At 36.9% G+C, this 7,181-nt stretch overlaps 1 pseudogene; it reads right to left on the bottom strand.

Annotated features, from left to right (window-relative positions):
* Positions 1-2,648: 2,648 nt before the first annotated feature.
* Positions 2,649-4,508, bottom strand: LOC101825000 (annotated as a pseudogene).
* Between the last annotated feature and the right edge of the window lie 2,673 nt (positions 4,509-7,181).

Below are 7,181 nucleotides of genomic sequence, written 5' to 3'. Positions count from 1 at the left end.
AAGCCAGAAAATGTGCTAGTCAGGCTCAGGTTGTTGGATTTGCTACAGGAAAACACAGACACAGTACAAAGATTTATCAGATAATTATGTTTTATTTAACCACAAACTAACAACTCAGGGCTTATAAAGGATTTAAGACTTCTGCAGACAAAAACAAATTCAAATTCTGAATACATTATTTTTCTTTAAAGCCATATTAACCTTTCTGACTAAACAAATAATTTTCTTTATAATACCCAAATTTCCTAGGCTTAGTGAAATGTTTAATGGTCTAAGGAAGAGGTGTTGCTTTATGAAAGGAAACACAGCCTGTGTTCTGCCTCATATCCACTCAGACAAATTACTTACATTTAATTTGCCTCTGCTTAAATACTTGTGATCTAAGATCAGCTCATTTCCTTGCCTGAAATTCAGTTTTAGAATTGTGAGTATTTTTAAGAAAACCCAAAGGCAACATGCTATAATCTGATATTTTTGTCTAAACATAATAAATTGTGTATAAGTACATAATGGTGAACTCTTAACATAGTTGAATATTTCAACTTGCCATATGCATCTGAGGATCCACCAAAATTTATCTTTAGAAAAAAAATCGGGAAAACTTTTAATATTATGAAAATACACTTTTTTAAAAAAATTGTTTTTGTTTTCATCAAACTATATGTAGAATTTCTGAATGGTCAGATAAGGGTCACTAGTGATGACTTGGTTCATCTGCCATGCCCTGACCCATGCCTCCTACAAAAATTGAAAGGGCTCTTTACCTTGCAGGCACAAGAAATTGGAGCAGACCCTACAGGTGTAAGCGAGCTGACCAAGGGCCTGAGAGCAGCACTGCCATGCTCCTTGCTTCAGGTTTTGATGCCTGGGTTGGCTAAGGTAGTGCTAGAGCAAGCTAGCACACAGGGAGGCGGGCGGGCAATGTAGGTAAACTGGTGGGCTGACGAACCCTACTGACACCCAGGCCCAGAACCAGGGCTGTGAGTTGACCCTCTTGATGTGGAAGTCCTGTGTACATGTCAATAAAGCACTGTTGGCCAATAAGAAAGGAAGATAGGTAGGACTAGGAGTCCAGGATGACTCTTGGTAGGAGAAACACAGGGAGTCATCATGTAGCCCGCCAGGGATGTAAGATGTCCATCCAGTAAGAGAAATATTTGGTGGGTTAAATACTTAAGTCAGAGCTAGCCAGTGAGAAACAAGCAAGGCCAACAGCTCCATAATTAATACAGCATCTTGTGTGTTATTTGGAGACTACAAAGCAGCAGAGCCCAGACGTCTAGTGGGGAAAAAACCAAAGAGGCACACAAGGAAAAGACATCTCTATACAAGTGGTGATCAGGAGTGGGATCATGAAAATATTCACTGACAAACATTATGTATGAAACCTTCCATGTAAAAAATTAAACTATTTTTGTGCAATTCCATGTTTTCATCCCACCTGAAAACTATCTGAAAGACATTTCATGATGACATTATCCTAAGGCAATACCCTCTACAGTGGTTCTCCACCCACTCAACACCAAGATGGCAGCACAGAGAGAGGTCACTTGGATACAACCTGAGATAACCTGTGGCACTCACTCCCAGAAAGTCCACTCACTCTTGAAACCAGGAAGTTTACAGTCACTACAAAGACTTACCATGAAATGCAGTTTCCCTAGTTCACATTAAGCACTCAAGATATTAGTAGGCTGAGAAGCCACTTCATTTGGTTTCTCAATAGCCCTATAGGAAGGAACTTTGTATTGGAACAGCTAAGCAAGTTCTCACTGAACTAACATTTCATGCTTCACCTGTATAGATTCAATTTGGCTTATTAGCTCTTTGCCCCAGTACATCAGTCTGGAGTTCACAAACACTCCTAAAAGTCCATTTAACTTAGGAAAAAAGATTCTGTAGTAGCACCATGAGAATATACAGGATAATAAAGGCTTCTAAAATCTGTTTGTTGAAACTCAGCGCATTCCTCAGTTTGAGTAAGTACTAAAGGAGTAAATAAAAACAGAAGTTGAATATTTATGTCAATAACGATGCCTAGTAAACAAATGAAATGACAAGGTATCCAGAGCTATGCATTCTATAAGCACTGAGGGTCTGAAGAATAAAGTAAGTAACTGTATACACTAGAAAAGGAGAAGAGTCTGAGGCAAGAGTTGTAGGCGTGTAAATATACATTTATGTGCACACACTTTGTGTGTATTACTCTCTATATAATTTCATACATATCCACAAGATGCTCTGATGCACAATTCAGTTCTAAAGGCCTTGTCATGGGACAAACTACTTCTAGCACAGGCCCTAGAGAACATACTATCTGCATAAGAACCCAATGTGCATGTAGTCACATCATAAACCTTAGCAACAAAAACATTGCTATTAATATTAAGATAAATCATGAGCTTTATGGTGATGGATTTTTTCCACCACTATAAATTGGTAATTTAATCACAATATTTCTTACATGGAGAATCAAAAATAATAGCAACAAACTGCAACTGCATTTAAATAAAAAACAAAAGATGCTTGGTAAGGTAGACAAACAAAGTTCAATTTCCATAATAAGAATATCAAAAATATATAAATCTCCCGAGATGCAGGTTCAATTACTACATCATTAGAAAGATAGAATCATAGAATGAGTGGCACTAGCTAAGCATTCCCAATGCATTGACCCATATGTTCATCTCTTTCCTCTTGTTTCCAGCTGTAGTTCTCTTCAAATGAAGAAGCTGTGTTACTGTTCAAAACTCTGCAGAGGCAGCATTGGACACCGCAAATGTCAAACCAGCTGATGCCGTGATGCCAGGATTGCTAAAGTTAAGCCCAGATGTACTTGAGCTGCGAAAACCTGCACTAAGTCTTCCTGAGGGTTGATCTGTTGTTCCACACACAAATGTGGAGGCCCTGTGGTGCCGCTTCCGAAACCAGAGCTAGCTCCAAATCCTCCAAGGTTTGAAGAACCTAAGCCACTTGATTGCAAGCCAGTTCCAATTCCTGAGCTGAATGGCATCCCAAAACTAACTCCCAGAGATGGCTGTGGCCCTGTAGCAGGTTGTTGCTGCTGCATTTGGCATGGTGCTGAAAGGAGTAGGTCCAGGAGTACATTCTGGGTACATTCTGCCACTTCTTGGCTTCTGCTATCCTGGCTTCAAACACATCTACAGCGTCACCCAAAAACATTTTCCTGTAGCTGAGACACTGTCCTTTAAGCACCTTTACATTTTCATGAATAGATTGAAGTTTTGCAGCTAATGCTAAAAATGTTTGATAAATTTTCTGCATAGCCATCGATAAATCTTGAGGAGTTATATGTGAATTGTTTGCTTGAGTGGCCAGATGGTTTTCCAGTTCTTCAATCTGCTGCCTGTACTACTTAAGCTGTACCTCAAATTGTTGAATCAAGACTGAAGTAGTCAGCAGAAGCTGTATTTTCATGTTGAAATCCAGGTGGTGTTTTCTGGGTTCTTAAAGCTACTTCAGCATTTTTAACTCCTGAGCCGTTTCTAGCTTCAGTTTGTCAATATTGATTGTTCCTCTGCAGCCCACTGACAGCCAATGACAGAAGCTGCTTCAGAGCTTGATGTCTTCCTGGGTTTTGAGCATCACTTTGGAAGATATTCGATTAATTTCTTCCCTTAAATATGTATTTTTAAGAAAATAATTACTAATGTCAAAAAGAACATCTTTAGATACTCTTAATATTTTACATGAGAATTTTACAGCGCATGCTTTTCTACTGTATCTTGTTCAAATACATCTTTAACTTTACATTCAAGTTGTGCATCTTCTACAATATATTGTTGTGAAATTTATATATATTGAACACTTTTTTTTCATGAGGTCTAGCCCCATCCAGCAAGCCGAGTTATCTCATAAAAACACTTCTTCATTTTTTGTTACTATGTATGTTTTGGTTTGTGTATGTGGGGACACATGCATGTGAGGGATGTGGACACGATGTGAGTGTAAGTGTGGAGATCACTCACCAATACTTGCTAGCTTCCTCTACTGCTTTGTGCCTTATTATTTTCAAATTTGTTTACTATGATCCCTCCTCTGTGTGTGTGTGTGTGTGTGTGTGCGCTCTCTCTCTCTCTCTCTCTCTCTCTCTCTCTCTCTCTCTCTCTGTGTGTGTGTGTGAATGCAGGAGTGCCATGGCTGGATAACTTGTTTCAGAGGTCAGAGGTCAGCTTTATGAGTCAGTTCTCTCCTTCCACCTGTAAATGTGTTGTGGGAATTAAACACGGGTCTTTAGGTATGCACACAAGTAGGTTTATCCATTGAACCATCTCTCTGGCCCACACCTTATTTTTTGAGATAGATTTTTGACAATCTTCACAGTGAGATCCCACGTTTACCCTGTCCCCACCATCCAGTAATGTATTGGAAAACTCATTGCAGTAATGTCTAGCTTTTTACATGAGTTATGAGCAGCTGAAATCAGGTTCTTCTGCTTGCACAGAAAGCATTTTATCTACCAAACAATCTTACCAGAGGCCTTCCATTCCAATATTGTCACATTATTGAATAAATGTCAACATTCTAATTTGGAGAAGTCTGTGTGTACCAAAATTGGCAGTGTTGGATAGGTAAAGACGAAACAATTTAAGTTCCATGAAAAATATCATTTCTCATTCTAAATAAAACGAATCTGAAGTTCTTTTTATGCCACTGAATATACATTTTAAAAGTTTCATTTTTCTGTAATATGCAAATTGATTAAAGGCTAACTAGTTGTGGTCATTTATTCTCAGCACCTTAGCCAGTTCTGAGTCCCAACTCTAACCATGATCCACTGCAAAAGAAACCTCTGATTGATGTGGAAGTAACCCAAGTTTACAGGTATAAGTTAAAATATTTAGAAGTTACGTTTAAAAAATGATCATTTATCATTTATGGCACTTTCAGCCATTCATTTTCACCATGTTTACAGTCTCAGGTGTGAATTCCTTTTCATGGTACAGGTCTCAGATTCAACCAGAAAGTTGAACCCCTACAACAAGATATCAGAGTTAGAGTAGCCATGACAATCTTTCAAAAAGTGACAAAAATGGAAACAACAGCATCAAGTAGTGTTTCCCTTCACATGGCGTGTAGAGCCACTTGATACAATTCTTGTAAACAACAAAACTTTCAAGCTAGAGTAAAAGCTGACCACTAATGCTACCAAGTTTGTGGAATATTCTAAATTCTTTGCTACCCCATCAATGTGTATACCATCTTCCTCATATTTTGATTCTATATCAGTCATTTCTTTTGCCTATTGATCATTGATCAGTAACAATTCCTCATCTATTGTTTCATTATGTTACTGCAGGAAGTCAATCACATCTTTGGGCTAGTTAATATTTCCATTTGTTTCAATTCTACGTCTGATTTACTAACTTCCTTTGTTCCCTGAACTCATTCATGATGCTTAGAAATAACTTCTTCCAAACTATCTGAAGCTGCTATTATGACATCTTCCTTTATACAACTAATATTTGTAATAGCATTTAGAATGGTAAACCGTCTACAAAATGCTTTGTCTTACTTATGCTCATTAATAACCAAACTGACAGTGATAGAATTTTGCAATGCATTTACTCAATAATAAGTCTTGATATCCCAAATTATTCTTTGATCTGCAGATTGCATAATGGATGAATGTATGAAAACACAAATCAATCACATTGAACATTTCCATCAGAACTCCTGGAAACACAAGTTACAAGCAGAAGTATTTTGGAGAGAATTATTCTGCAATACAGTATGACGTTATATTGGATGGAGAATAAACCTAAGAATCAAACTGATCTGTGTTATTCCAGTTGCAGAGCACATGCTGGCTGGGTGTATTTCGCATAAAAGTTAAAGATCGTAAGGTTGGGGTAAGGTAAATCATCAGTGGCTTCACTTAGCATCCATTTATGTGTTCACCCTTAAGAAGAAGTCCACCTTTCCTCAACATTTTGAAGTCAAGCATAGACTTGACCTTTGCAGCTAGTAAAGTCTTGTGGTACCTGATTCCAATAAAAGAGGAGGGTTTCTACATTGCAAATGTGTTGCTGGAGTGGTCACATTAATCAGGTTTTTTGGTGAGGTACTTGTGATGATTTATAGCAACTTCTGAATCAGCATTGCTGGCAAGATGAGAGAGGAAGTGAAGATGAAGAAGACTGTAGTGTTATTATAATCACCAATACGTAACAGACTCCAGGACATAACTAGAAAAAAAACTTACATCAAAGACACCTTAAACCTTCAATTTATATTTAAAATTTCTGAAATGTTGCATCAAACAAAATCATAATAAAAATTAACATCAAAGTAATATTTTCACTTCAAAGATTGGGAAAGACTGAGATCAAGTATATGAGCCAGGTGAAGCAAAACAGTGAGTGGCAGGCTGCTTAAACACCTGCCACTCCCATCTCTGAAACAAATGTCTTCATCAGAGTCCACAAAAACACACATGAGAATTTGCCCTCTGTTTTATATAAGAATTTATAAAGTCTGAAAGTGTGAATTTATGGAAAGACTAATCACTAAAAATTCATTTTCTGAAATTAATCCAGTGGAGAACTTTACCTCACTGTCCTCTGTCTGGTATGGGATGGAGTGTGAAGTATGTGACACTACATAAAATAACTGAGGCAGTGATATCTGGACAAAGAAACTGTGAGGTGTCACTTAATTGACTAATCAAGACTGGGCAGAATTGGAGGTTTGAATTTGTCTTTAACCAAGATTGTTAATGTTAGCTTGACATCATTATGATTTAGATTGCCTTATATCCAGTATATTTCTTAGGAAGATTTTTGGAGGCTTTAGATGGGAAATAAACTTCAGGTAATAAGTATAAATAGCAGATTGACCAATGTTTTTACAGCTGTTGTTCAAAGAATAAACATATTTTCTGAAAATACATTTGATATTTTATCATGTTTACACAGATTTGTGTTGAAATTCTTCAAAGTAGCACTCAAAATATAATGAGAGACATTAAGTAGATATAAACTATTTCATAATGTAATAGAAAGAAAAATACTTAAGAATTTCATTAACTTGAATAAATAACAGAAAAATCAACATTAATATTTCCATTATCTGACATATATCTCTTTTCTTACAGTACTCAACAGGTAATTCTCACTTATTTTTCTCTAGATCTGCTTTCTTTGATTTATGCAATGCAA

The sequence above is a fragment of the Mesocricetus auratus genome, unplaced genomic scaffold (assembly GCF_017639785.1).
Source record: "Mesocricetus auratus isolate SY011 unplaced genomic scaffold, BCM_Maur_2.0 Super-Scaffold_100019, whole genome shotgun sequence".
In the NCBI taxonomy this organism is placed as follows: Eukaryota; Metazoa; Chordata; class Mammalia; order Rodentia; family Cricetidae; genus Mesocricetus; species Mesocricetus auratus.
The sequence above is the reverse complement of the archived record's forward strand: the minus strand, read 5'-3'. Positions and strand labels throughout refer to the sequence as shown.